The sequence below is a fragment of the Erinaceus europaeus genome, chromosome X, assembly GCF_950295315.1.
Source record: "Erinaceus europaeus chromosome X, mEriEur2.1, whole genome shotgun sequence".
Classification (NCBI taxonomy): Eukaryota; Metazoa; Chordata; class Mammalia; order Eulipotyphla; family Erinaceidae; genus Erinaceus; species Erinaceus europaeus.
The window spans coordinates 47,606,294-47,619,627 of record NC_080185.1 but is presented as its reverse complement, the minus strand read 5'-3'; the positions used below and the strand labels follow the sequence as shown (position 1 = coordinate 47,619,627).

The following is a 13,334-nucleotide window of genomic DNA, read 5'->3' as shown; positions in this document are numbered from 1 at the left end:
TCCTGAGCGAGTTGAGCAGCTATTGAAAGGTTTTGATCAGGGGAACATGTGAAAACAGTCAAGTTTTAAATATTATTCTGGATGCATTGACAATAAACTAAATGGGTATGAGGTGGATGCAGAGAGAAGAATTAGGGAACCCTTGCCAATAGATAAGAGTGGTTTGCACTATGAAAGAAATGCTTAGCCTGGATATACTTTGAAGATAGGTCTGGTGTGATTTTATAAATGATGAGATGTGGAGCACATAAAAAGGTAATAAAAATGATGCCAATTAGCCTTGTCTGGGCAATAAGTAAATAAAGATACCATTTATTTAAAAAAAAAAGTACATGACAAGTGAAGATTTGGTGTAAGGTAAAAAAAAAAAAGATCAATTTTGGATATGATAGTTGAACTGCTCATTCAATTTCCAGTGGAACTATAGAGAAGACAATTGCCTACAGATGACTGGAGCTTAGTCAATGAACTACATATAAATTTGAGATTTAAAGCATTTCTTGGGGCATGGCCATGGAGTAACATCGACTGAAAAGTCAAGCTCAGAAACAACGAGCTAAAGCAACAAAAAATCAATGGGAATGTTACAACATTGCAACCACAAGGTCTGAAGAAATTTCTGGACCTGCTGGTGGGTGCACTTCATGGAAGGGGTAATGGAGAAAGATTTTTATACAGTGCAGAAGATGAGAGATCTGACTTCCATAATCGCTTCACCGGTGGACATGGGCTTGAGCCCTACCCAACTAAGGAAAGATAGGAACAGTCTGGGGGTATAGATCAACCTGTTAATGCCCATGTCCAGCATAGAAGCAAATACAGAAGCCAGACTTCCCACCTTCCCACCTGCACCCTATAAAGATCTTTGGATCATTCTCCCAGAGGGATAAAGAATAAGGAATCTTCCAGTAGAAATGGATGTGGAACTCTGGTGGTGGGAATTGTGTAGAATTGTATCCCTCTTAGCCCACAATCATGTCAATCATTATTAAATCACTAATAAAAAAATGTGAAAGAAAAAAAAGATAGGAAAATCTAAATGATGATGCATTATAAATCTTTCAAGCAAAATTACTCATATATGTAAACATAATTTCTGATATTTGGTAAGCAATTTATAAAATTAATTATAACTGGACCCTCTAATCAATGTTAAAATATCATTTTTCTTGAACATTCTCAGTGAGGAAGAAGTCAAATGTCTTCAAATGTCTTTACAAAGCCTTCACTCATATCCACAAATCAGACAAGTCTTGCAAAAGCTACAGAAAGGTATTCGATGTCTGTTTCTAGGAAGTAGAAGGAAATCAGAGAAGACAAAAGAATGGTCCAGAACAGTAAGTAATAAAGGACTAAGTAGTACAGGGTGAATTCTGAAGGCATTCATAAGAGGCAAAGAAGGGAGAGTATGTCCAAATGCTGAACCATTCATATTTATTTTCCACCCAGAACTAGTCACCATCCTATGTAGCAAATTTCAGAAAACTACTATTTCATTGCTAAATCAAATTAAAAGTCTTTGTCCTCTTTATTTAATCCACCATGAGCAATTCAACATTGAGTCCTGTTAATACTACTTAAATGAATTCACCTTTCTTGTTTCCCACCACAACCTCCCTCACTAAAGATGTCACAATTTTCTTCATGATGCCTCTTAACATCCTGTCATCCTCATCCTCCAACTCATTCTCCACTTAGCAGTCCATAAACAAAAATACAAATTGAAATCTGTTAGTCATCCACTTTAACTTTTTTTTTCTTCAATTTCAACATGATAGGATTCATGGTATATTAGTCATCTCATGATCTAAACTCTGCTTATTTTCTTTACCCTTCAATGAAATCAAACAAACATTTGACATAATATTCAATAGTCCAATGACTATGTGCACATATATGTATTTTCTTGAATATATCAAATAACACACACATATGTATAAGTAATTTGACTGTTAAAACAAATTGTAAGATTTTAGGAATACTCTCACACCCATACATAGTGCATGTGAGTTGCCACACCCTTCATAAAAGTTCTGGATGCCCCCCTAAAAAAAACAACTTATGAACTTTTATGTAGTTTAATAGTTTTGTTACCTCTATTATTATTTGCAAGCTCTTAATCTTTAGTCATCCAGAGCATGGCTCAGTTCTGGCCATCAGTGGTTCTGGGGATTTACGTGGGACTTCCAATAAATTGATGTCAAATAATTTTATTGTGGAAATAATGGTTTTCAGGACAGTTGTTGACACATAGGCTCAACTTCTAATCTCCTTGAGAGATAGTTGCATACCACTCACCACCAACCCAAGTTTCTCTTCACTATCATGATCTGGGTCATGCCCCATTGATTTTGAACTTTCAAGTAGGAGTTCCTTCATGCCAAAACAATTTTGAGAAGAATGAACAGAATTGGAGGCAACACACACCCAGATCTCAAATAATATTATAGGAACACTATAGTCAAAACTGCTTGGTATTGGAGCATAAATAGACACACTGACCAGTGAAATAGAATTGAGAGCCCAGAAGTAAGCCCCCATACCTATGGACATCTAATCTTTTACAAGTATACCCAGACTATTAAGTGGGGAAAGGAGTCATTTCAACAAATGGTGGGGGGGGGGAGGATTGGGTTGAAACATGCAGAAGAATGAAACTGAACCACTTTATCTCGTCAAACACAAAAGTAAATTCCAAATAGATCAAAGACATAGATATTAGGCCAGAAACTATAAAATACCTAGAGGAAAATATTGGCATAACTCTTTTCCATCTAAATTTTAAAGGCATCTTTAATGATACAAATTCAAAGAAAACTAAAACAAAAAGAAACCAGTGGAGCTACACCAAACTAAAATGCTTCTGCACAGCAAAAGAAACCACTATCCAAACAAAGAGACCTCCCACAGAATGGTAGATCTTTACATGCCATACATCAGACAAGAGGCTATTAACCAAAATATATAAAGAGTTCACCAAACTCAGCAACGAAAAACAAATGACCCCACGCAAAAATAGGGAAAGGATATAAACAGAATATTCACAACAGAAGAAATACAAAAGCCCAACAAATATGAGAAAATGCTCCAAGTCACTGGTTGTCAGAGAAATGTAAATAAAAACAATGAGATACCACTTCACTCCTGTGAGAATGTCATACATCAGAAAAGGTAGCAGCAACAAATACTGGAGAAGTGGTGGGGACAAAGGAACCCTCCTGCAATGCTGATGGGAATGTAAATTAGTCCAGCCCCTGTGGAAAGCAGTCTGGAGAACTCTCTGAAGGCTAGAAGTGAACCTATCCTATGACCCTGCAATTCCTCTCCTGGGGATATATCCTAAAAACTAAACACAGCCATCCAAAAAGATTTGTGTATACCTATGCACATAGCAGCACAGTTTGTAATAGCCAAAACCTGGAAGCACCTTGGGTGTCCAACAGCAGATGAGTGACTGAAAAAGTAGTGGTATATATACACAACGGAATACTACTCAGCTATTAAAAATGGTGAATTCACCTTCTTCACCTCATCTTGGATGGATCTTGAAGGAATCATTAATCATATTAAGTGAGATAAGTCAGAAAGAGAAGGATGAATATGAGATGATCTCATTCATAGAAGCTGAAAAACATAACAGAAGGGAAAACACAAAGCAGAACTTGGACTGGAGTTGGTATACTGCACCAAAGTAAATGAATCTGGGGTGGGGGAGAAGGTTTAGGTCCTTGTGCATTTTGGCAGAGGAACACCTAGTGGGGATTGAATTGTTATGTGGAAAACTGGGAAATGTTACACATGTACAAACTATTGTACTTGACTGTTGACTGTAAACCATTAATCTACCAATAAAGAAATTTTTAAAAGTTCATTCAAAATATATTAATATATATTTTATATAATATATTAAGGTATTTGATACCTTAATATATTATATTAAGTAATATATAATATTATATTAAGTAATATATTAAGGTATTTGATAACAAATACAAGTTGTAAGGGCAATGTGGTGGTGCATCCTGTAAGTATTAACAGTATCATGAACAAGGGGCAAGGTTTAAGTCACTTGTCCCCACCTGCAGAGGGAGAGGTTTCATGAGTGGTGAAGCAGAACGGCAGGTCTCTCTCTTTTTCTCTCGCTTTCTATCTCGCCCTTCTTTCTCAATATCTCCCTATCTCTATCCAATAAAATTTTAAAAATAAAAAATACAGCTAGTCAATACTTTAAATAATCTAACACAAAATAATGAGATAACATTCAAAACTTCACTCAGATATCATCCCCTTTCTAAAACCAATAGGCTGGATTTTAATAGATAAATATGAAAAACTGTTTCCTACTATATATAAGCATTTAGAAAGTAGAAGTGCCAAAGACAATAAAAGAATGGTTAAAGATAGTATAGAATCAAGAGCTGAGCAGTAGAATATACCTCATCATTGTCTCTTTATCTCTCAGTAGACTAAACTGAACTGCCAGCTTCTTGAAGGAAAGGAAAATATTCTTATCCATCTCTGAGTTCTTGGAGTCCAGCACACAGGGAATATCTACTGGTACCAGAAAGGATGGGTCAGAGAGAGAAAAATGTGAGGAAGATGTCCAGAAAAACAGAACTAGATATGGGTTCAGCAAATAGTGTTTTAACTGCTGACAAGGCAGCTTCTATATAAATTTGAACCATCTTTTCCTCCAGTTGGTTTATCTTTAATATTGGTTTTCAATCTTTTAGAATCTCACTTCTTGATAATTTCTATTTGCTATGTCATCCAAATACTCAATGGCACAGACTTTCAAATTCCAAGTTACAGAGATACCACTTACTATAGAGACCATGGGGGGGGAAATCAGTAGTTGTGAGCATTCTTATTCATAAAATTTGGTGAAATTTTCTAATAGCCAATACAGTCCACAGTTAATTTTTCAACTATAATTTGTGATATTTAATATGAGACAAGTATTTATTATACTAACAATTTGTGTTTTCTTAAATGATAAATTAGTATATTTCTCTTATTTTCCTTGCTCCTTATTCTAGAAGCATTTAAAAGGATTTAGAAGATCCCTAAAAGAAGAATATCATTCTGTGGGAGCAGATAGCATAATGGTTATACAAAGAGACTCTAATGCCTAAGTCTCAGGTTCAATCCCCGGAACCACCATAAGCCAGAGCTGAGCAGTGCTAAAAAGAATGCCATTCTAATGTCATAAATATTTCTTCCTCTGTCATGGCACCTTTCCTGAAAGCTTCTTTAAAGAACATATTCTTCTAAGCCGTTCATCAATTTCATATGAGAGTACACTTCTATGAAAGAATAGATTAGCCTTACACAGACCTGCACATACTTTTACTATTTCAGGAGACAAGCAACCACCACAGGCAGAGAAATATTTAGTCATGTGTCTTGTAAAGATTTCTAGGGGGCCAGGCGATAATGCAGCAGGTGCACATGGCGCAAAGTCCAAGGACCCACTTAAGGATCCCGGTGCTATCCCCTGGCTCCCCACCTGCAGGCAGGTCACTTCACAAGCAGTGAAGCAGGTGTGCAGGTGTCTGTCTTTCTCTCTCCCTCTCTGTCTTCCTCTCCTCTCTCGATTTCTCTCTGTCCTATCCAACAATGACGACAGCTATAAGAACAATAACAACAACAACAACAATGATAAACAACAGGGGGAACAAAAAGGGAAAAAATAGCCTCCAGGAGCAGTGGATTTGTAGTGCAGGCACAGAGTCCCAGTGATGACCCTAGAGGCAATAAAATAAAATAAAATAAAATAAAATAAAATAAAATAAAATAAAATAAAATAAAGATTTCTAGACTGCTGAGTTAGGGATCCTGAGTTTTAGCCTCTTACATTGCATACAAACTTAAACTTCCTCGTCTCAATACCTCCATTCCCTCAATAGTAAAATAACCTTAATGACCTTCAAAGTTATATCCAACCTTCATTAGTTTCAAAAATATATTTTAAAAAGTTTTCTCCATTACAAATACTTTATACAATTTTATTATTATTTTAAGAAAATTTAAACTTACCTTTCTGAATAGTTCAAATCACTTCTAGTGAATGGTCTCTGCAAGTCCTATGTAAGGAAAGTTAAATAGGTTCAAAACAAATGAACCCATAACTAAACAACTTTAAGTGTAGTAACACCGATACCTATGGAAAGGAAATTATTCAAATAAACACTATAACAAAACAGTTAAGGTAACAGAACTTGCGTGGACTGGCATAGTTCACAGTATTTTCCATCCTTTCAATAATAAGTAATATTAATGCTAACCATCACCAATGAAATAATTATTATTGATACAGTAAACAAATATACTGAGACATCATTCAGACTTAATGATATTAAATGATGTTACTAAAGACTGCAATTTGTTTACAGAAGATAATTTTTAAGTATCACTTAACCAGTAGTTTAAATACAAAGCATGCCAATACACTCCAACAGTATATAAAGACAATATAATTCCAAAAGAGTTGATATACCAAATGTAGCACTGTAGAAGAACATTAGATTTTCTAGGTCTTGCTGCTATACTCAAATCATTACAACCATATGGTGCTTTCTCCTATTTATAAACCTTTCCAGAGAGAAGATTTAACAATTTTATGAAGGAACCATTTCCAGTGTTTCACAATAATGATTCCTCTTTAAGTCTAACCACGGTTTTCTGAAGTCTATTTACTCATTTAAGAATACAGTGATTATTGACTGTTCTCTGCATCTGAGTTACTTGTATTTTAACACTATCAGTAAACTGTCTTCCTGGCTATTTTGACACAATTCCTTCAACATTTCCTCTCACATGTGGTCACATAAGAAAGGTCACATAGCTGATGGCCTATCTTCTGTTTCTCTAGGTTATTTCCTTATTTCTAGATTCAGGAGAGGCCTGCTTAGATTTGAGTTTCTCTTGTAATTTGCAATCCAAAACTCTTAAGAATTTTTTTTTAGAATTTTCACTATGTCCTCAGAATCTGCTTCTTTAATATTTTATATTCCAAAATAATAAAACCATCACTGTCGACATTATTGAAAACATTGCTGCTTTACTACAGTGCAATATATACATATACATATACATACACATACACATACACATACACATACACATACACATACACATACACATACACATACATATACATGTTTTGAGTTGCAAGTCCTGACTTCAGTTTACAAAATAAAATAATGGCAATTCAGTCTTAGTTTTGTTGTATCCTGTCCAGAGGCCAAGAAATTATTCAAGTGGTATTTCTCAGGAAATAAATGTTTAGACTTCTGGGAGGAAGCCAGAAAGCTGGAGTGAATGATGCAGTTTTTGGCTCTTCAAGTCTTATGTCACCAGAGAAATATGTTGGCTGAGCACTAGATATTCGTCCGCATTTCCAAATCTCTTCTGTGAAGTTAGAGTCTTTGTGGAGAACTACATAGTACACCCCAACATGCATTGCTATGTATTTAAAATTTGAACTTCTAGAATATATGGATGTATTACCAACATAAGAATCTGCCTCTTTATATATGACACAACAGCATGAGAAATAATGCCTTTCTAAGGTGTTTTTTTTTTTTTCCTTTCCTGCCTTCTAGTACTGAACTAACTCTCAGAAACTGAAAGAAATGGTGTCTTATTGATTTAATCCTATATAGCTTACAATTAGGAGCATCATGGTTCACAAGCAGAATAGTTATCACTTTTCTTTTGGAATTTGGGGGGTGGGTTATAAAATAAGTTTGATTCAGTATCTGAATTGTTCCTTAGGCTTCTTAATTATTTCCTTAATATGCTTCTACTGTGATCATCCTACTTAGAATTACAATGTACACTAACTCCCCATCCAACAAGTAATATGCAAACATATCTATTTCTATGGTTCTCAAAGTATGTATGTCTCCCTAAAAAATATTAGCTACTAACTAATTAGTTATTTGATTTTTTTTAAATACATTGTCTGTATTCCTCCTCTAGATTGTAAATTCCACATAGTGGCCATTTCTATTTTGTTCACTGATGCTGTTCAGCCATCTAAACTACTATCTGACACACATTAAGTGTTTGATAAATATGTTCTAAATAAATTAGATAAATTATTTAATTAATTCTTTTAAAATTTTTTTTATTTGAGAAAGGATTAATTAACAAAACCATAGGGTAGGAGGGGTACAACTCCACACAATTCCCACCACCCAATCTCCTTATCCCACCCCCTCCCCTGATAGCTTTCCCATTCTCTATCCCTCTGGGAGCATAGACCCAATTTAAATAATTCTTATGAGGATCAGTTAACATGTAAGGTTGGTACTAAAACATTCTAGTTTGACACAGCAGTAAAGGTATCAATTATCACTTAAAGTATCCATTTACAAGCAGAAATAGCAAGGATAATTCATTTGTTAATTACTATTGAATTGAATATTTTTGTTTATTTAAAAACATTTAAGCAGAATTTAGAAGTCACACTATAAGTCATCACTTACATAAATTTATCTATTCATACACACAATCACATATTACTTATAAACACTCAGGAAAAGGCACACAAACATAAGCAAATTACTTACAGAAAGAGAACAGCAGAAAGAAATTGAAAATAGAATGGAGCTAACCATGAGCTGATTTTTGAAGTGTTATGTAGGACAGCAAATGGCTTACAAGGGTGCTGAAGAGAGTACAAAAGTGATCAGGAAAAATCAAGAGGTGATATAAAAGCATAATCAAGAAATAGCTCAGGTGGATCTCTCATAAATATTTATTTCAATAAGGTTATAGGGAAACCCCATTTCGTATAAGCCTCACTCCTCTTATTCTCACTGCTGAGATCCCTACCTATTAAAAATATGAAATTTAAAATCAAATTCATTTCTCATAAGACAACAGAGCTCCTGATCTTCACTATACTGCTAAGGTACATTTTCTCATCACAGACCCCTGCAAGCGTCAACCGGCTTTGACCTAGCACGTTATGATTGGGCCCTCCTCAATCGCTATCGAACAGGCCATGGCCGGTGTGCCTCTATGTTCCATCGCTGGGGAGCCAGAGACAACCCGAACTGCCCCTGCGGCTCCAGACAGACTATGACCCACATAGTCAACGACTGCCACCTCTCCAGATTCAAAGGAGGTCTCGAGGCTTTGCATCAGGCTCAACCTGATGCTGTTGACTGGCTACGGAAGAAGGGCAAACACTAGAAGAAGAAGAAAGGTACATTTTCTCACACGAAGAAAAAAAGGCATTCCATGATCTTAGTTGACAAACTAGAAATGAAGCAGAATTAGACATGCCTTCTCATTTAATCATGTGTAAGTCTTCACACTTCTCAGGAAATAACCTCTCAGACAGAACAAGAAAGCTGCCTCTATTGTTTCCTTTTTGTGCTCTCCACTCTCATTCTTTTTCTAATCTCTAAATAAGATGTTAATTAGGATTGATTTAAAGGAGAACAAAGGTAATGCTAACACCACCTGGATTATAGGAGGCATTTGGAAATAGCAAGCAGTGTTTGCATCTTCCTTTTCCTATCTTACAAAAAATTCTTTAAGGTGCACACTTGACAACCCACACCCCCAGCTACCATGTGGACTCACAGTGTAATGGAGCATCATTGTGGTGACTCTCCTCTCACTTTCTCATTGACTGTTCCCCACTATTAGGGAAAAAAAGAAAGAATCTGCCATGAGAAGCGGAATCACACAGGCACAAAGCCCCAGCAAAGCTCTGACAACATCAAATATCCTTATCTATATATATATATATATATATATATATATATATATATATACTCAAATATATGTAGCACGCTCATTAAAACAATATGAATAAGTGTCAACATTCTAAAGATAAACACACTCAAAGGCAGTAATCTTCTCTGTATTGTTCCAATTTTATTATATGTGCTGTCGAAGCGAGCACAGCAGTAATCTTTATATTCAGCAAACAATGTTTTTTTCCTATAATTTTTTTGTTTTAGTTTTCATGTATTAAGCCTTCAGAGTTACTTATGCTTAGAAATAATTGACCATATCAGAGTTGTTCATGGATTTAAATTTGATATTTCTTTGCATGTTTAGCTATGCAAATGAGTTTCATCAGAAACACTAAAATAGATAGAATAGGCATTATTCATTCCATAGGCTAGCTGAAGAAATGGGTGCATTTTTCAAGTTCACGTAACCAACAATTATCTATAATTATAGAACTAAAATTGTCTTGGTTCTTACTGCACTTTAATGTTGTCCATGAATTTGTAAATACCTAATTACTACAAAGCCAAAAGCTACATACTCTAAATACAAATACTATACATGGTCTTAAATTATAATTTCTTAAAGAAATTAGTGCCTAATATAGAAAACAGATCTGAACATAAACATTGCCAATATAGTAAAACAATGATTGTGTTAAGATAGTAGTCTTCAAGATTTCTAAATAATAAACTCTATTACATTTCATTAATCTATAAATATCCCCTCAGTATGTTTGTTTATAAATTATTTTCATACAGTGTCATAATTAGCTAATATCTTAAATAAGAATACATATTTATTTTAATATTATTACTTTTTATTTTTTTATTTTTAAAGGGTTTCTTTATTTACTTATTTTTATTTATATTTATTATTGGATAGAGACAGAAAAAAAAAAAGAAAGCTTCACGAGTGATGAAGCAGGGCTACAGGTATCCCTGTCTCTCTTTTAATATAATTACTTTTCTAATTTTTTATTTTTAAAGGGTTTATTTATTTACTTATTTATATTTATATTTATTATTGGATAGAGACAGAAAAGGGGAGATAGAGAGGGAGAGAGACAGAGGGCTGGGCTTGAACCTGGCTCACAGCACATAACAAAGCAGTTACCCTCCTGGGTGAGCTATTTTGCTGTTCCTGTTAATTTTGTTTTTTAAAAATACTTTGAAGTGTCATTATTACTATGTTTTACACGATAGTTTTCAGTGACCCAGTAAGTGCAGCAAGCAAGTAGAAAGACCTAAAGAAGACAATATAAAGTACTTAATCAAATAGTTTCAACATAGACCTATATACTCTCCTCATCTACTTCCTTTTTCATTTGCCTCAATCACTCCAAGGTTAACCAGACAAAGTAAGGACTACACAAAGCTGGATAAGGGGAAGAGACTAGCCTACTTTAATAATGGCTCTTTTGTTTACTACCAGGCCACCACATCTCCAGGGACCCTAGTCAGGGAAACCTGGAATTTCCACACAGGCATGATGGGCCTAGAATTCTAACAGATCCCTCTCTCCACTGTCACGGTTCATCTCCATAAGGAACAACATAATGGACCCATATGTGGGCCCCTATAGGACCTTGTCTTCAATGGTAGGAATTGCCCCATTCTCAGAAGGTTGGACCAAAATCCTCTACCACTCAAGGAATATGGGTCTGGCAATGGGTGGACCCTAGAATGTTCCTAGCTATGACTACAGAGTGTGAGCTCAGACCTACAGGGATGCAGAGGTTACACACACTCCTGCACTGAATATAAGGCCCCAGATGAAATTGATGGGGGTTTATAGTTAATGGTATATATATACTTTTCCCAGATTTTGGGAGCTACTCTCTTCCCTGATGCAGCTTTCTAGTCCTATTTCCAACCCTGTCACCATCTCCTCAGATAATACCTGCATGTTAGCTGTCAGGCTCAGGCAAAAATGAGTAAAGTCATGGGTCCCTTGGAATATACCTCTAACAGATATACTACCTTTTTCCAAAATGGAACCCCCAAATCTCATCTGCTATATTATTTCCTTTAGGTTCCAGAGTATTCAACAATTTGTTCTTCTTTATATCTTAATGCTTTTTCAGACAACAAGTTGCAGATGCTACCATGAACCAACCTGACTACTCAAGGGCAGATGACCTCACTAATGTATTTTAGAACCCCCACCTCCCCAGATCTCTTCCCCACTAGGGAAAGGTAGAAACAGTCTGGGAGTATGGATCGACCTGCCTATGCCCATGTTTAGCGAAGAAGCAATTACAGAATCTAGACCTTCTGCCTTCTGCACCCCATAATGATCCTGGGTCCATACTCCCAGAGAGATAAAGAATAGGAAGGCTTCCAGTGGAGAGGATGGGATATGGAACTCTGTGGTGGGAAATGTGTGGAATTTTACTTCTCTTATCCTATGGTTTTGTCGGTACTTTCTATTTTTTATTTCTATAAATAAACTAAATAAATAAATGATACTTTTTAAATTATTTGTTTATAAAATGGAAACACTGAGGGGTGGGGTGGTACTACAGTGGGTTAAGCGCACGTGGCACAAAGCACAAGGACCAGCAGCGTAGGAATCCCAGTTCAAGACCCAGGCTTCCCACCTGCAGGGGAGTCCCTTCACATGGAGCAGGTCTGCAGGTGTCTCTCTTTCTCTCCCACTCTCTGTCTTCCCCTCCTCTCTCCATTTCTTTCTGTCCTATCCAACAACAATGACATCAACAATAACAGCAATAATAACTACAACAACAATAAAAAACAAGGGCAACAAAAGGGAAAAGAAATAATAAAAAAATAAAATGGAAACACTGACAAGACCATTGGTAAGGGGAGTACAATTTCCACCACCAGAGCTCCATATCCCCTTCCCTCTCCTGATAGCTTCCCTATTCTTTAACCTTCTGGGAGTATGGACTCAGGGTCATTATGGAGTGCAGAAAGTTGAAGGTCTGGGATCTTTAATTGCTTCCCCTCTGAACATGGGCTTTGACAGGTCGATCCATATTCACAGCCTGTCTCTCACTTTCTAGTGGGGCTCAGGTGTTACTTTATAAAAAAAAAAAATATATATATATATATATATATATATATATGCATTCAAAGGACAAATTATGGTGAAGTCGTGTATGATACAAAAAATGATACTTTTAAGTGTCATTATTAGTATATTTTGTTATTTTACCATAGCACTACTCAATTTTTGTTATTTATGGTACTTGGGATCAAACCTGGGACCTCTCATATGCAAGTCCTTCATGCTACTGCTTCACAATCTTGCCAGTCACAGGTGTGAAGTTTTGTTTCTCTACAGGGCATTAATTCACTCCTCTAAGTCTTCTTGTTAATTGTGAACTTTGTTGGCAAAACTTCAGGCTCACTCCTGGGTCTACCTATCTCCCCGGCCACCGGGAGATGGAGATCAGAAGCAGCCTCCGTGGTCCCAGGGCAGCTCAGCGTGTCCAGGCAACGTGCACAGAGAGACAAACACTCAGTCAGCCCTGGGAAAAGCCTTGGGCAATTCATTTATTTGAGAAAGAAAGCAAGTACATACATATACCCATTGCCCGTGTAGAAGGT

The 13,334-nt window shown here is 35.9% G+C and overlaps 1 protein-coding gene and 1 pseudogene across 1 annotated transcript in view; both read right to left on the bottom strand.

The window, feature by feature from the left end:
* The window catches only part of IL13RA2 (interleukin 13 receptor subunit alpha 2), a 90,690-nt gene extending 84,072 nt beyond the window's left edge, over window positions 1-6,618 (bottom strand). The window contains exons 1-2 of the mRNA XM_060182749.1: window positions 6,500-6,618; window positions 6,040-6,086 (exon numbers count right to left, since the gene is read on the bottom strand). The gene's annotated coding sequence lies outside the window, so the exon portion shown is untranslated. The remainder of the gene's footprint in view (window positions 1-6,039; window positions 6,087-6,499) is intronic.
* Window positions 1-13,334, bottom strand: part of LOC103122660 (mitotic spindle assembly checkpoint protein MAD2A-like) — a 71,575-nt pseudogene that overhangs the window by 41,332 nt on the left and 16,909 nt on the right.